Source organism: Nicotiana tabacum, chromosome 24, assembly GCF_000715075.1.
Source record: "Nicotiana tabacum cultivar K326 chromosome 24, ASM71507v2, whole genome shotgun sequence".
In the NCBI taxonomy this organism is placed as follows: Eukaryota; Viridiplantae; Streptophyta; class Magnoliopsida; order Solanales; family Solanaceae; genus Nicotiana; species Nicotiana tabacum.
Genome location: NC_134103.1, coordinates 39,363,755 through 39,382,628, shown reverse-complemented (window position 1 = coordinate 39,382,628; position 18,874 = coordinate 39,363,755). Strand labels below are relative to the sequence as shown.

The following is an 18,874-nucleotide window of genomic DNA, read 5'->3' as shown; positions in this document are numbered from 1 at the left end:
GTAAGGGGAGTCCGCATATATGGAGCATGCTCAGTTGTGGCATCATGCTCCCTCATCAAATCAGGTTGCTCATTCTCATTTTAATCAGCAAAGTGTGGTTCCTCATCATCGTCACTCTCATCAAGGAAGGGTGTATCATCTCCAGACTCATCAGTGTTGTTGTCATAATCACTGTCATCTTCATCACTTTGTGCATCTGCAATATCCTGATTCAATATATTGTCATCGCGCAACTGAGTTAGGACAGGACTATCATGTTGCTCGTTTTCACTGCACAACCAAAAATAATAATCAGTTTCACAAAGTCATCCCAACATAATATATTAACTTTATTTATTAACTTACAATTCATAATCTGTAGATAGCCAATGAAGTACATTATCGAGTTGTTGATGACTCGCGGATGGACCAACATGATCCACACCTCCAAAATTAGGTATATTCCAACTGTTGGTTGGTTCATAACTTGTAAAATTCACATCATGCTGGTACCCTCTTTAAAATATATAAGTATTAGTACGAGTATGATACATAAAAAAAAAAAAAAAAAAGCAACCATACTATAACAAGGAAAATTGAAATTTACCACCCGGCGTGTGAATTATGTAAACTTGGCGACACTCCATGATGCTCCATTGTGGAGAAATTATGTCTTAGCTCCTCATTCGCCCGTGGAGATAAGTTTAGATCTAGCCAGACTCTTTCATACGGAACCTGTTCGGATAAAACTCCTCCTAAAACACCACCAGATGATTGAGGGTTATCCATATTTTGCGGAATATCAATATTGTTGAAGTCTTCAGACTTGACGTAAATTTCCAACATTTTTAACACAAGAACATCCTAGTGTTCATCTGGAGTCCTCAAAAAATCTTGCAGAGTTTCATCGTCTTCGATGTTAAACTCAGCATAACTGATCCACGTCCAATCAGCACTCAATAATGAGTAGAGACGATCGTTGGAAGAATATTACCCAACAAGAGTCGTAGTCGATTTCCACAAGGAGTTTATAAGGGGTGTTAGAGTAGACACTTGATAAGAGTACGTTAAATAACTCAATTACACTTCTAACAAAGGGTGTTTGTAATCTAACTCTAAAATGAACACTAACATATGTAAACTAATTAGAAGAAACTTGAAAGCGAGTAATTATTTTTGATGTTTTTAAATCCAATGGGAAAACGCCTACGGATGTATCCTTTGCCTAGGTGCTAACCTAATGGGTAAGTTACGTTAATGCTTGTTTTAGTGATCAGGGTATATTATAACTCTCAACTCTCATTTATCCACTCATTATCTCTCGGTTATAGAGTGATTATGCTCAAATTGGCTTTCTCAAGTCCAATTGGGTATCAATTCAAACAGTTGATATGAGCTCACGTCGGGTTTTTCCTATCTCTAGTTCAAACCCTTTAATTAAACTATCCAAAATCTTAACTAGCCAAATTTCTTGTTAGCCAAGTTTTCCTAAACTAAGTCCCCCTTTCTCAAGTAAGAACCAAGTCAAATAGGCATGAATCAATATTTTGCAATTATTAATTCTAGAAATAATGCATAAACAAAGCTAATAATAAACACTCAATCATAAAGAAGCACTAAATTAATTATCATAAAGTTTACACACTAGGGTTGGGTCACAACCCTAGAGAAAATCTAGCTACTCATACTAGAAAGTGAAGACATAAAGAAAAAAAAAATTAAAGCCATAAACTAAGAATAAACTAATGAGTTTTCACCCAAAATAGTCACTACTTTCCCAAAACAGCAAAATATAACCGCTACTACTCAAAATAATACAAAACTTGCCCTAAAAACTGTTTCCTGTCTATTTATAGTGCCCTGATATTCGCAGACAAAAATGCCCTTCGGGAGGTTCTGCAGCCACACAATTCCATGTGTGGTCCGCACTTTTCTTGTCTTCTTCAGTTGGACAGATTCTGCAGCCGCAAAATTCCATCTGCGGCTGCATTTCAGCCTCTGCGGCCGCACTTTTCCTTCTATGGCTGCACTTTTGGCAAGGTTTCAACCTTGGTCGTTTTTCACCTTCTATGAACTTTTGAATTCTTGTCAACGCGACTAACGTTTGCGGCTGCACAATTTAGTGTGCGGACCGCACTTCTTCAAAATCCCTAAAGCTTAAGGTGTCTCTTCTGCGGTTCGGCGGACCGCACTTTGGCCTTATGCACTCCTTCTTGACTTTTTGAGCTGGAACACTCTTTTTTGAGTTAGAATTCTTTGTTAAGGGCCAATTCTCCAATATGCCTCCAATTTGTACAATTTTATTAGTTTTGAAAACAAAAATTAATACTTTTGGACTAAAACTAAAGCAAAAAGGTACTAATAAGTGGTTAAAATCCACACTTATAAACTCTCCCAAACTTAAGTCTTTGCTTGTCCTCAAGCAAATAGATTAGTTCTCACCTCCTCAAAGTGAAGGGTCATTTCAAAGAGTCAATTGTAAGCCATTCATACTCAGTTGGGACCAACAATTACCCACAATACTCATGCATTTTCAACAAGGTGACAAATCATATGTTATGTGCATATAACTCTAATGTGACATTTGAGCTTCAAGAATTGGCTTCACTCATCAAGGACTCTTGTTCTATCATGTAGATCATGGTGGACTCCAAACTCTTCCTCATCTACCTTCCATTTGCCATGCTCATTTCAAGAATTAACACTCAATGTTTAGATCAATGAAGGTTCACTCTTCTCTCACAAAGGAATGCCACAAGTAAAGCTTCAAGTACCATAGGCTTTCCCCTCATTTAGATCACCACTAATGTAAGCTCACTCGGTTCAAAATTAAGTAGAATCTCTTTTGGGTTGTAATGAAGGCTTTTGAATTGGGGTAGGATACTATATAGGACAAGTGATTACACCCTTCCTTAAGCACTCCACTTTTTTCATTTTTTGGCTCACATTTACCAACTCTTAGAGGCATTTCCTTTTCTTAGGGGCTAGAGAGACTTGGCATCACTCTTTATTGCTCATTTTATTATTTTTCTCCCTTGATGCTCATACTAGAGATAGTTGCCTCTTTTTGATTTCATCAACCTTCCTTTTTATTCTCTTTTTGGCATTTTTTTTTTGTTCTTTTCTTTTCTTGCCTTCTCTTTTCATAAAGATCATTTCTTCTCTCCTTTTGGTGCCTTGATACCTCTTTTATATTCCTCAAATTTTTTTCCCCCAAACTTATGCCTTAAGCCACTTATTTCATAAGAGTGTTAAGGAATATCCGGGTGCCAAGTGAAGATTGCAAACAAAACGGGTAAAGGCTTGTAGCATGGTTACCAATAGAGAAAGGCTAAAGGCTCAAAGGAGTTGACTATGTATAAAAAGCATTAGGTGGCAATAGAAAGTTCAAACGGACCAAGGAAAGCCTACAATCATCTTCCAAACCAAGCAAACCTAGAATTTCGCCTTGAAACACATTTGGGGCAAGTTCTAGACCATTCACACAAATACTTAGACTAGCAACAAAAATCATCTCACCTCTCATGCAACTAGACCATAAAAGAGGATAGAATCTAAAGCCTACAACGATCACAATTAAGTTAAAGATCACTATGGTCCAATCAACCACTCAATGATTACCAAAGTCACCTCAAGAATCTTAAAGTCACTAATTAGAGCTATTTCAAAAACCTTGTTTAAAATCATAAGCATGCAGTTAAGTGTGTTGGTGCATAATGAAGCATGAATAACTCTATTTGGAGAATGACTTGATTAGGGCTTTTATTTATTACTACTACTACTACTATTATTACCTTAACATAAAAACGGACTCATTCCCTTAAGAAAGTTGTCACACCATCCATCCTCGAGAAAAGTCACCCGGTTCACACAAAAGACCACCTTTGGAAAGAACCGTGATATTTAAAAAACTAAAGGCTTATTATCCACACTATTATGTAAAACATAAAAGTTACTAACATAAAAAAAACTACTAACATAAACAAAATCAAAGTAAAAAAATAAAGAAGCTAATAAAATCAATAACTAACTAAAGATAGATAAAGTAAAAAGAAACAAAATCATCCAATTATTATATTCCAAATGTATTATCAAATAAAGTCCATCCCTCCCCCTCCCCCTCCCCAGACCACCCCCCGAATAAAAATAAGCATTGTCCCCATGCTTAACAATAAAGTCTTTGTCTCTATTGTAACTTTTATTTTTTTGGTCATAAAGATTACTAATATAACTAATAAATTTACCCTCGCTTCGCGCAGTCATACAAAATATTTTGTCAAGTTTATGTAATAATTAAAATGTATAAAAATATTAAAAGTAGGATCTTGTAAAATTCTCAATATTAAAAAAATAGCGAAAATGTCAACATAATGCGAGATAACTGCGTGCTTACTCTTATGGATCATATTGGCTAGGTTGTACATATCGAAGGAATCTAGTCTTTACCTTAATCGATGAGTTTTTTCAACATCTACATGAGCGAATAATCAAACTAAAGTTAGAAATATTAAAGGAATAAAATAATTAGTGAATTTAATCCCAAACAGATAAGTAGAGAGAACACCCCATTCAAACCCGAAAAATTGAAAAGAGAGGAGAGTTACATCGATAAGTACTGTTTGAATGCATCAAGTCTCCTGTTTGTATAATATCTATACCCATTTATCCAAGGCGTCAATAGATTTGTGAATAGATTTGTCACTCTTTTTTCAACTATAAAATGTGAATGCTTAGCATTCATTTTTTCTTCATTATGAAAGGGTAGTGTAGTAACGGCAATTCTTAGAACAGACACAACTGTACATTAAAGGGTGGTATTTTAACGGCCATTTCTCATAACTGTTGTTAATATAATAAAATTATGGTGTAAATGCATGAATATGTTGATTTTTCAACCAGAAAAAATGAATTAAGATGGCAAAAATTTGAGAAAAAAGATAAATACCCTTCCTAGCCTATGAGAGGTGCCAAGTCAGCATTTTTCATCCCTCTTTTATATATATACTAGTGATATAACTCGCGCTTCGCGCGATTGTAAATGAAATTAGTAAATTTATATCTATTCATGTAGTTGTAAATTTATTTAAAATATAATAGATTAAATTTTATTGTATATTTTATATATTTGATCATATCACAGATATAAATAATTCTATTAGAAGTAGAATTGCATTTCTTGTTAGCATATTTACAAAAGATAAATATGTAGGCGTGTGAAGCCTAACATGAATCTTTTATGTACATGTTATTAATACTGGCATTTAAGTATTTTGATATATTTATTGCGTTCGATAATAGAATATTTGTTTATTAAAAATTTTCATTTATTCAAAAAACATGCTGATGAAGTGAAAAGTAAAGAAATTTAAAGTTGACAGAATACAAATCAAAAGAAGGAATCATCCATCTAAGTCTCGTGCATAAAACAATAATCGATCAATCAAGAAGGCATTCCACCAGCAAGCAGTGTTATCAGCTTAGAATAAAACTTGTTCATGTAATATAAAACTTTTACTCTGATTAATTGCAAGAAGCTCTTTGCTACTTAGTATTTTGTAGTCAGTTCTATCAATCGATCGTGTATTACATTCATTTAACAAAGGCTCATATTAATAGAATTGTGGTCCATTTGTAACGGTTAAGATAAGTAAAAAAAGGTGACAAAGGCTGGAGATGAAGATATAGCACAAGGGCATAAAGCATGAGTCAAATTGATAGCACTTAAATAGGTCTTATTGATAGTCCCAATCACCAATGAAAAAATGTATAAGCATGACTAAGATAACAATTAAAAATGCGATAGCTATACTCTAAATCACCAATCATTCTAGCATTAGGTAAATTAAGAAAAATGTAGAAAAAAGAACAGATATGAAAGCAAACCATATTAAACAGAATAGTTATGAAGAAGAAAAATACGAATATGACATGCTACAACAGAAAAGAAGCAGGATGATGAAGCGTATATTATAATGCTATTGCAAAGGAGGTAATAAGTCATTATGCCACAAGAAAATGGCTATTTCAAGTTGATATAGCAATAGGGTTTGTACAAAGAGTTTTTTGGCTTTTACTTCCCTCAACTGATTTAGATGAACTTTCTCTAAGCCGGCTTCATAATTCTAAAAATTCAAACTACAAAGCTACACATTTGTTCGTATAACGCAACGATCGAATGTATTGAATCATATGAAGTGTCAAACAATTCTCAAACAATTATATCCAAGAAGCCAAAATAATATGAGTGATACCATAAGTTTGACCGACTTAGATCCACGGAGAGAAGACATTCCATTCCATGTTGAAGTCCATTTATTGCTTCAAAATAACTAACTTCGCTGAGAGGAGCTACCTGAATGTACACAATAGAATTCAGCCATCTCGCTAATGTTTAACTCCCCATCATTGGGAATATAAACTTTATCTCATGCTAATTATTTTGAAAGATTTCAAAAACTAAGGTTGGAGATATTTTTTTAAAAAAAGTTTGCAAAAACAGATCAAACAAACACCTTTCCAAAAACTCGAACACCAATTAAGTTTGCAAAGTTAGTTTTTGCAAACTCTAAAATAAACCATCTAAGTAATTTAGCTCATCTTGGCCATGGAAGGATTGCACATTGTTAATATCTCATCAAGCATCACAATTTTTCTAATAACTTATAAAACACAATAAGCTTACCATATCAGAATTCAGTATACTTTCTCTTAAAATTAATAGAGCACATAAAGAAGTATTCTCTTGCTTTATTGCAAAGTGGTAGAAGATCTTGGGGAAGCTTCATTCATTCACTAATTTTCTCTGTTTTGACATGTCCAATCAAAAGAATGAGTAAAAAAGCAGTGTAACTCGATCGAAATACATCAAAATAAAATTTAAAAAAATTAATCATACCTTTTCAGCAAGACAGGAGACAAATCCAAAATTTAAATTTTATCGGTTTTGGATTATACCCCTTTGAAGTTACTGCATTGAATTTTGAAGACAAATATAAAGATTGGACAAAAGCTATTGATTCGGCTGAACACGTACTGTTATGGTACATATGCCCCTGAGCAGGACTATAGGATCTGTAGTGTGGCCCCTTCTTGCTCTCATGAATATAATCCTATGGTGGCTCTGTAGGCTTCTAATTATCTTTATTTTTATTTTTGCTTTCCATCCCCTCCGGCTGCATGTTGCATCACTTCTTATCATGTTCCTTCGCCTCTGTAGCGTATTTAGCACTTTTCTTTTTTCATGAGGCTTGCTTTTTTTGGCTTTGATTCATTATTTTCTGTAAAACCTGCAGATAAATAAATAACATCTTTTTCAGTTTACAAATTATGGTAATTAAAATTAGATAGTGAAAATCGAACAACTCTATGAGAGCATATTCTGAAGTTAACTATATTATACTAGTCCTGTTACCTAGTTAAGGAGTAGCCATAGTTAAGAAATCATACAATAATCTAAAAGAATAGCCATTTTTCGTTTAAGATATTGATGAAACATTTGGATGGCACTGGCTTTGACCCTTTGTTATTACTTATTAGTAATGCGGCTTCATGATTTTACAACATGCTTGCTCAGGTTACTTAAGCTCTATAGTCTATATATAGGGTATAAAAACATAGTAATGAATCTGCTCGTAGACATAGGGATTAGTAGTTTAGTACACATCGATTACTCATTTTTATTAGAGAATATTAGATACTGAAAAGGATGAGCAGATTAATTAATTGGAGAAAACTACATGTGATAATTAACAAAAATGAAAGTAATAACTATTTAACAGTTAAAAGAGTAGGGAAAATACACAACACTAATGAAAAGAAGAAGCAGTTAACAAAACAAAGACAAATGGCATGGGGAATAGGAAAATATATGTAGTTAACAAATTGAATCGAAAGAAGCCAAAAGAAAAGAGAGGTATTCTTGGCCAATGCATTATGCAACGTCGGTTAGTTTCAAGAGAACTGGATTTCTAATTATGCCAATAAAAAGAGGACGAAAATATGGCAAATTAGTCCACTTCTGACAGAAAGAAGTGGAGTAAGTGTCTTTAATATTCTAGAGAGGAGGCAATGTTATTCAAATTGCCTGTACCTGAGAGAAATTAATCAGAATAATCTATTAAAATTTTATTAATTGCGGCAAGCAATAGAGGTATCTGTCTTGGTCCCTCTTAACACACCTCAACATTGGCTTCTGTATTAACATATCTGCTATATTTCTTGTGTATTATCAGATATAGTATTAGATATGTCATAGCCCACAAGGTAGTTGCCAAAAATAATACCAAGCAAAACAAAGAAAGGAACAAAAAGAGAAAAGTTTTGAATTATGCTTGTTGAGCTTGATAACAGAGTTAAAAAAGATTGAACATGAAAAGCAAAAGAAGAATTCAATAATTACAAGATTTAATATGAAGTGCACTAAAAGATCAAGCTTCAAGAAACATAGATAAGGATACTTTGAGGAATGAAACACTTGAGGGAGAAACCTAATAAGATAAGAAGCTTAACATGTTTGAATTCCACTCCCCTATAATGAAAAATGCTTAGTAGCAGTAACCATGTACTACATACAGATCATAGTGGTAACAATAAAAGTTTTATTTTCTAAAGAACCAAATGTTATGAATTCAACAACAATTGCTTTTAATATCTGTTACGCAAAAGAATTCCAAGCATAAAATTTATAGGCAGGCAGCGTCTATCACACTCAATATATACCAAGAAAGTAGAATCCTAGGAGCATATAACAACACAACTAAATTATTTAATGAATATTCTACAAATATAATCAGAACTGAAGCAAACCATACCATGAACACATTGCAATAAACCGTATGTTACACTTTGGTTTGAAAATATTACTATATTGTTGAGGAATAGCTATCAGTTGCTACTGACATTTTAAATAGAAAGGAAAAAATAGGACAAAAGAGCTACTTTATAGATGGGTCATATATGTCAGAAATAATGAATCCTTCAAACCTATTCATTGCAAAATCAATAATTTGGAGTTTCAACTGCCCCCAAATTCTGTTAGAAATCACTCGGGGGTAATTCTTGCCCACCCAAAACTGCTCAATTGATGAAGGGTAGAGATGACTGTTACATCCAATAATTGTGTAAAGACAAACAAATAAATACATAAGTTTTGTACAGAGTAAAAGAACAAACCGTAGCTTTTGCTAATTCAGAAGAGAACGACGTAAGATGAATTCACTAAATTTAATCACTTCAAAGAGAGCATTTAATAGATATAGGTACCACATTCAGGCCTAAGATGTTTTGCAGCGATGAGGGGAAGAGATGTCGACTGTATCAAGCCGTCGGAGTAAGCATTCGTCATGTCAATTTGAAAAAGATGTTGGATTCAAATTTCCATAAATTGCAGTCTACTAATCGTGTCACTCTTACAAAGATGTTCACTTTTAAAAAAATCAAAGAATTGAAAGCGAGTGAAGTTTGTATCGTGAGGTAACAAAAAAATAGCAAAACCAATGTTGGCTGGGAAAAGGAAGAAAAAGAGACGGAGGGCAATTAACAAAAATAAGGACGTGACTTTTCATCTTTGTAAAATTATAGACGTGACGGTTAGGTACTTTTTTCCCGCAAATTAAAATAAAAGGCATGGTCAATTATTTGAGACAAAAGATAAATGAGAATGCTGCTCGATCAAAGTGTCACGTCAGACTTTTATGGCCCTGCATTATAATAATATATAGATATATATAAATTTATGCAGTAAATGAGTTACAGGAAGTGTGAGGCTGAGGGCATCCACCGATGTGTTAGACGTACTAGCTATGTCTAAGTTACTAACCGATACTAAGGGTTGATCCTCAGTGGGATCGTTACAAAAAGTAAGGGAAGCTATGTAAGAGCGTACATTAGGGGTTATAACAGAGGATGGTGCATGAAACACTTGGGATCGTGGGGATTCAAAATACAAGATTTAACACGTCTTGTGCGTAAGCTGCCTGCTTGGTCAAGCAGAAAATCTTCTTTCAAAAAAACTGGTGGTGAATCGAAAAGGTAGATGCTGCCATTGTGCTGCAACGTGGAACCATATTTTGCTAGCCCATCTCTGTCTTTGTCGTTTGGAGCGTACTTTGGATATTGTAATAGGAAAAGGTTCAGATTCACCCTCGTACCGTAGAAAATAGTCTACATTTACCCTTCATTATACAATCGATACAAAAACATCCCCGAAGTTAATCAATAGTTCAAATATACCCCTATTCCTTTAGGACCATCCAAGATGGAATTCAATACGATGGCATGGCTATAAAAATAAATAAATCAAAGACTAGTCAGCAAAAGACAAAAAAAAACGCAAGTCGTCATTTTCATACGCAGCTTACAAGGGAGGACCACATTTTTCTTTTCTAAATCCCCTCTGCCGTGAAGCTTCATTACTGCCGGTAACCCACCACTAACAAAATATATTACCACCGGATTTCTACCTTGAAAGCCCTATACCAAAGATTTGCCATTAATACCACTATAGACATGAGAATACTCCATTGTGAAATTTGTTAAAATCTTCAAATAAAATAAGTCATAAAATGAATTAGGAGTTGAAACTCAGTCATTTCTATTTTAATGCTTGGTATGAATAATCCTTACATTCTTTTTTTAGTCATTGAGTAGATTAGACAATCCCATTGAAATCATTGCAGATGGATCCTAACTACTACAAATATCAAATGCTTCTCACATGTCGTTACAAAATCCAACTTCAATAAAAGGTCTTTACAAACAACGCATAAATTCATAATTCCAGAAAGCAACAACATAAACAAAATTAAATATTTTCCATCACGATATGAAATAAAATTACCATGGCTATGGTGGTATTAATGGCGAAGCTTTTGTATAGAGGTTTCAAGAAAGTAATCCGGTAGTAATGTATTTTGTTAGTGATGGGTTGCCGACAGTAATGGAGCTTCACAACAGAGGGGGATTGAGAGAAGAAGCTGCGTAAAGATGACTGACTTGCGTTTTCTGTTTGTCTTTTACTGACTTGTCTTTGATTTATTTGTTTTTATAGCCACGTCATCGCATTGAATTCGGACGGCCCTAACGAAATATGGGTATATTTGAACTATTGGTTAATGTTTTTGTACCGATAGTATAACTGAGGATAAATATAAACTATCTTCTTTTTCCTATTGTAGTTCGTTTTCATGAAAATGTTCATTTGATGTAATATACAAATATATTAATGTGATTTATGCAATTTAAATATAAAAATACAGATATGATCGTACAACTGTTACTTTGTAGCGGTGATTTTAAATGACAGTGAAACTTTTGAAAAAATGAAAGATGATAAACCAATCCTTGGCTTATCAATGCAAACTGGTACTGTAACCGCATCAACACGCATCATGGAAATTCGAAAATGCATCCAAAGATAGGGGTGTTGTCGGTCGGTACGGTATGGTATTTAGGCATTTCGGTTTAGTATTCGGTATCCTAAAATGCTATACTAGTACCGTACCTAATTAAATTCGGTATGATTCAGTTTTTTACCTTTCGATTTCGGTTTATTCGGTACGGTAATTTTGATTTATTCGGTTCTAAGGTAGCTTCTGAACATTATATTTAAGGAAGAATAACACCTTAACTAGCTAGTAAAATTAAAATTATAACTAACCAGCAAAATCAATCTTATGAATAGAACAACACTACACATCATATATGGGACTTATATAAACAGGAGCATAAGATTAGAATAACGTTTACAAACTTCATCAACATGTAAGTATGTCTGGTCTAGAGCTCTAACTTGCATCTCCGTAATATACCTGTTGCGACCAAACACACTCACGCAAGTATACGTGGTCGTCAAGTAATAAAGTGACTAAAAGTCGGATGTCGAACCCACGAGGATTTATGATTAGCTATTAACTAAATTAGACTATCCTAATTATCTAAACAAGAATTAAATCTAAAAATATTTTATTCCAACTAATTAAATAAGAAAAATATAAATAATAAACTTTGAACAGAGAAAGAGCAGATTTTTATGATATCAATGTAATGAAAACGATCTAGGGTTATGGGCTATCTAACAATCCTATTGTATTCTTCAATTGAATTGACCGACTAATTTATCTAGCTTATTGGTTGACAGGGTTAATATTGCTCATAAGAATCTGTCAAGTTCTTACTCGCCTATTCAAGCTAACCTAACGCCTATATGTCTATGGAGTTAGAATCAACAAGAACGCATTTATAATTCCTGTAAATCAACCAAGCAAGGCAATTAGGTATATGTCTATCCTAACCACGAATCCGTTCCCCGATGCCCGAGTTCAAGAACTTGCCCTACTCAATCCTATATGCAATATAGAATTCCCACTTTCGAGTTCAATTCTAGATTCGTAGATAATATTCAATTGGTGATCAAGCAATTAAATAATTAAGTGCAAGATTGAATAAATAAACTAATATGATAAATCAAGAAGTCAAAATCAATATCCGAATAACAATAGTCATGAAAGAACCACAACCCTAGAACGTGAAGTTTAGCTCCACATAGACATGGTAGCCAAACAACAAATCATATAAAGAAACATAAAAATTACTAAGTTTGGTAGGAGAAAGATGAAACTTGATGAATTCCGGCCTCCACAGCTTTTTCGTGGCTTTTTCCCTCTTCCCAATATGTTCGATAACCTAAAGGAGGCGTTTTTGGCTTATATATTGTGTACAAAAGTCGTGGGCCAAAGCTCTCCTATTCCTAGTCCAAATCGGCTTCAGGGATTGATGCTAAGGTGGATGCGACGCATCCACCTTGTCCTCCATTTCAATTTTTCTTCTGCGAAGGTGGATGCGACGCATCCACCTTGTCCTCTATTTCTCAGCTTGCATGCGATGGTGGACGCGACGCATCCAGCTTCACTTCTACTTCCCAGTTTCGCACGCGATGGCGGACGCTATGGCCCAACTTCACTGCTAAGGTTGCATGCAGGATGATGTTTTCCTAGGTTGGATGCGACGCATCCAACCCTTCTTCCTCTGGCTAAACCACCTTTTCTTCATATTTTGCACTCCGAATACCTTAAATCGTCACACATAACTTAATTAGTCATCAAACCAATAATTACACCATGTTGGGTGTTTTAAAGATTGAATAACATCAAAAAGTGGTTAAAACATGGGCAAAGTAACATCAACACATATCGAAATATGCCAAACATCACTACCCCACACTTAAACCTTTGTTCGTCCTCGAACAAACCATCCTATAGTAGACGAAACAAAATTGAGCTCTTATCATTCAAAGCACACTGCACCTCTGACCGTGGTTATTTGCAACCATTAGGCTCTAGGCTATGCATCACATACCCTTCGCTTTACTTAAGCCATTCTTTTAAAAATATTCGAACAAAGACAACATGCTCACAACAATCCTAACCTCAAAAACCGACTCAATGTCACTATGCACTCATGGCTTGAACACCCAACATCATAGAGAAGTCTAATAACGTTACCTATCCCTTGTGAAACCATGTGCCCTCACAACAAGAACAAAAGAGCGAGTAGAATCAATCCACACATTCGAATATCATGCTCACAAAGAAAATCGCTCACTCTCACAAAAGAAGTCACATGCATGTAGTTGGTACCATATGCCTGCCCTTAATGTAAATCTCTACTAATGTAAGCTCGCTCGATCTAAAATCAATTAGGACTTTTTCATGGTTGTAATGTGGGCTAAGGGAAAGGTAGGATATATTTTAGGAATAGTGACTCACCCTCCTAAGCACTTTAATACATCACAAAATTACTTTAAGCGCAAATTCTTCAACACCACTTCAATTTCACAAATAATATCACCCCAACAATATTTCCTCTTTCTTTAAGCACTACTTTAATTCATACCCACTAGCAAGAATAAGACAACAATTTATTCCTCTATATTTTTCTTTCTTTTTTTTTTTCTCTTTTTTTTTTCGCTAGTGGCGTATTATTTTACAAAATAAGTGCACCCTTCTTTCTTTCATTGGTTCCACTCAAAAGTCACCCCACACTTAGTCCCTTCTTACTTTTTTTAGCGCTCATCTAACAATTAAAGTGCTTTAAGAGGTAAAAGGATCAAAATAATATCAATTAAGAATAAAGAGGGTATAGGCTTGTAATGTGGGTACCAAATAAAAGGTCTACAGGCTCAAAAGGGTTAACTAGGGATAGATTTTATTTGTGATAAGCAATAAGCTCAAAAAGATCAAAGAAAGCCTAAAATCATTTTTCAAACCGAGCATCACCTAAAATTTCGCTTCAACTCACATACCGGGCAAGTTCTAGACACAAGTACAATACATGGACAACACACAAAAACTCACCACTCATGGCACATGACTCACTAAGGACGATCACATTCCGACTCTTAAGCGATGCAAGTATTCACGGAGCCACGAGATATTAAGCATTAAACGCAAAGTGAACACAAGTCAAGAAAGTGAGAAATAGGCTGCGACAAAACATGCTATCCGTTTTAACAAGGCATCATCAATAATTTCAGAGTGAGAAGGGTCCCTTCTTACTTCTTTTATTCCCTACATTCCTACTCTAAAAAGAAAACAAAATTACCCGGTTCAAACTACATCCCATGGAAAAGAACCGAGGCACAAAAAAAACCACAGGGGATTATTACTATCTACAAAGATACTTTTTTTTTTTAATTTTTTTTTTATAAATAAACTAATAGATAAACTGATAGTTACTCCATATTTTTTTTTTGAATAAATAAACTACTAGATAAACTGATAATTACTCCATATAGATGAATTTACTGCTATTTTATGCCATTAATCCAGTGAATATATTAGTACATTCATCCATACATCAAACATAAATCACCCCCACCCCACACTTAGGACTGTGCGTTGTCCCCAACGCACACAAACAAGGTAAAGTAGGGTGAGAAGAACTCCCTTAAGTCAAGGTGGAGGGCTCATCCGCAGTCTGTGGAGGAGCATCTGCATCCATAGCATTCCTATCATCAACAACTGGTGCGGATTCTGTATCAGGTGTTACAGCGACCTGAATAGGCCTGTTGAGTGGAGCCTCGGTGACTATGGGAGGAACAGGAGTGGATGGTCCGGCAGTGGATGATGCAATCAGCTGGGATATGTCTGTACCTGCACATTGAACCAGAGCTCTGAGGAGTAATGATATCTCCTTCATCATCGTGGCCTGCTCGGTCTGAACTCGGCTTAGATCTGCACGAGTCTGTCTCAACTCATCCCTGGTGGCACTCAACTCGACACGAGTTGCTATCAGCTCAGCCCTGTTCTCTTGCATATCTGCTTGCATATGTTCAAATAATTGTTGGATGGTGAGCTTAGAAGACCTTCCCTTGTTCGGCTCTAGAACATGAGTGACATCATATGGTCCTGGAGCTTTAGCCTCAATGTCGTCATTCTCCTTGTCCCATAGTACTCCCCTCTCTGTTAAAAAAGCCGTTAGGGTATTAGCAAAGAACAGCCTCCACTTGTAATTCATCCTGGTTCGCTGCATTTGATCATGCATGATGGCTCCGAAGTTGAGTGGTATCCCCTCTAATAAAGCATATAATACGAGTGCGCGGTAACAAGGGACATCAGTTTTATGTTGGCATGGCAGCAGTCGGTTACAAATGAAATTTAGAGCCACACGTGCTAACGCACTCATGAATTCCTTTGCTATAGAGTGGTACTCCATACTCCCATGCTTCCATTCTGCATCCTTCCTGGTAGGGCATAGGACAGACTTAATGTGTGCATAATCTGGTGTTTTGCATATGGCGTCAAACCTGTCTGTGAGTGTGTGTGGCACCCTTAAGAAGTTATTCAGAGCTTCAGCTGACACATTAATATCTACCCCTCTTACTCGCACAATGTTTCCCCTTGCGTGACGCCAATTGGCGTAGAGCTCTCTAACAATGGTGAGGTTGGCTTTGCCATGGCCTTTCAGAATGGGTCCCCATTTTTGCACCTCTCGAATTGACTGGAGAAACTCTGAGTACTTTGTCTTAAGTGGTCCGATGTTTATCGGCTTTTCCGGAATGTACTTCTTTGAAACCAATATCTTCTTATAGGCTCGGAATGCTTTCTCATTAACAAAGTATTTCTCCCAATCAACTCGGTCTATGGGTTCACCCTCGTCTTCATCACTCATGTTGATCTGTAGGTGGTCATTGTCCGAATCGGAATCGGATTCAGATTCTGTAGTAATCTTCTCCTTCCCTTTATCAGTTGGAGCACTCATTCTCGAAGCTTTTCTTTGGTATGTCACAGGCTCTCGTATCTCTATTCCTTTGCGTGGTGTAATACCCTTCTTCACTGTCCTCCTGACCAATGTTTCCTCCTCCTCTTGCTCTGAATCATCACTTAACTGCCTAGGCAGCAGTTCCATTTCCTTCTCCGTCCGCTTCCTTTTTTTCTTGTGGATTTGGACCGCCCGCTGCCCTTCCGGTAGGCTTTTTGGGCGGTTGCTTGTTACCATCTTTGTCTTGTTGCTTGGATGGTTTACTCGCTGCTGTCATTTTACGAATCTAAGTACCTGTCGCGTTTGAGCTTATTGCGTTACAATTTCGATGAGAGAATTCTGTTCTGCGTTCGTAGGCGTCGCCAAAACGAGACGAGTGGATGCGTCGCAAGAAACGTTTTTTTTTTTTTTTTTGCTGAGGGGGACGCGACGCATCCGCCTCGTTTTCTTGAATAAAATGTATGTCCTACGAAAAAGAAAGAAAAAAACAACAACAACAACAACAAAAAAAAAAAAAAAAAAAAAACTAACTAACTTGGGTGGCCTCCCAAGAAGCGCCTGATTTAACGTCGCGGCACGACGCAACATGTTCTTCATGCCTCCACTAAATCCATTGTGGTCTTGTGACGTGCAATGTCACCACCCCAATAGTGTTTTACTCTTTGGCCATTTACCAGGAATGTCGTATTGGACCCCTTATCACACAATTCTATCGCACCATGAGGTTTCACACTAACCACTTCAAACGGACCCGACCATCGAGATTTAAGCTTTCCAGGAAAAAGCTTTAGCCTTGAATTAAACAGTAGAATTTCTTGACCTGGTTCAAACTCACGATGTTGGATATGCTTATCATGCCATCTTTTGGTCTTCTCTTTATACAATTTGGCATTTTCATACGCATGCAATCGAAACTCATCAAGCTCGTTGAGTTGTAGCAATCTCTTCTCACCGGCCAAGTCCATCTCCATATTTAGCTTTTTAATCGCCCAATATGCTTTGTGTTCAAGCTCGACGGGCAGATGGCAGGCCTTCCCATAAACCAACCTGTACGGAGAAGTGCCTATTGGGGTCTTGTACGCAGTGCGATATGCCCATAATGCGTCATCCAGCTTCCCGGCCCAGTCCTTTCTATTCATACTTACTGTCTTTTCCAAAATCTGCTTGACCTCTCTGTTGGAAACTTCTACTTGACCACTCGTTTGGGGATGATAGGCAGTGGAAACTTTGTGCTTGACTCCGTATTTTGCAAGAATATTATTCAGCAGTTTGTTACAAAAGTGAGTTCCCCCGTCGCTTATCAACACTCTTGGGGTCCCAAAACGTGTGAAGATGTGCTTCTTTACAAAGCCTACCACGACCTTTGCGTCGTTAGTAGGAAGAGCTATGGCCTCTACCTACTTAGAAACATAGTCGACCGCCACCAAGATATATCTGTGTCCGTTAGAATATGGGAATGGTCCCATAAAATCAATCCCCCAAACATCAAAAAGTTCTACCACCAGTATATTTTGCAAGGGCATCTCGTGCTTCCTCGTGATAGTTCCAGTTCTTTGGCATCTATCACAATTTTTAACGAAGGCATGTGTATCCTTAAACAATTTTGGCCAATAAAAACCTGATTGTAGCACTTTTTGGGCGGTTCTATCCCCGCCGTGATGACCTCCATATGGTGACGCATGGCAGTCATGTAGTATAGCCTTCATCTCTTCCTCAGGAACACACCTTCTCACCAACTGATCTGCACACTGCCTATATAGGAATGGCTCATCCCACACGTAGAACCTTACATCATGTAAGAATCTTCTTCTATTGTCAGCTGTCCATTCTAGTGGCGTTACCCCACTTGCGATAAAATTCACATAATCTGCATACCATGGGGCTTCACCTGAGGTGATTGCTAATATTTGCTCATCCGAAAATGTTTCTTTAATTGACCCTCCTTCAGCTACATGGTTCCGGCTCTCTAATCTGGACAAATGATCGGCCACTTGATTTTTTGTCCCTTTTCGATCTCGGATCTCTAAGTCAAATTCTTGCAAGAGGAGGACCCAACGAATCAGCCTCAGCTTGGCGTCTTTCTTTTCAAATAGGTATCTGATAGCTGAATGATCCGTGTAGACGATGACTTTGGTTCCCACTAGATAGGATCTGAACTTGTCAAACGCCCACACCACTGCAAGCAACTCCTTTTCAGTCACTGTATAATTTATCTGAGCTGGGTTCATGGTTTTGCTTGCATAATAAATGGAGTGAAAGATTTTATCCCTCCTTTGCCCCAACACCGCTCCAATTGCTATGTCACTTGCATCGCACATCAACTCAAATGGTTGTGCCCAATCGGGGCCAATGATAATTGGTGCAGTCACCAATCTTCCCTTCAGCTCCTCAAATGCTTTCAGACATGCATTATCAAACTTGAAGGTAACGTCTTTCTCTAGAAGCCTGCACAAAGGGGAAGAAATTTTCGAAAAATCTTTAATGAAACGACGATAAAAACCTGCATGACCCAAGAAACTGCGAATGCCTTTGATGGATGTCGGCGGGGGCAATTTTTCGATCGTCTCCACCTTTGCCTTATCCACCTGTAGACCATCTTTTGAAACCTTGTGCCCCAAAACTATACCTTCACGTACCA

The 18,874-nt window shown here is 36.6% G+C and overlaps 1 long non-coding RNA gene across 1 annotated transcript; it reads right to left on the bottom strand.

The window, feature by feature from the left end:
* Positions 1–9,682: 9,682 nt before the first annotated feature.
* On the bottom strand, positions 9,683–11,062 carry LOC142178454 (uncharacterized). The gene is made up of 2 exons (XR_012706605.1): positions 10,817–11,062; positions 9,683–10,449 (listed from the first exon to the last, which is right to left on the bottom strand). It is a non-coding gene; the product is annotated as an uncharacterized LOC142178454 (long non-coding RNA).
* Positions 11,063–18,874: the final 7,812 nt, after the last annotated feature.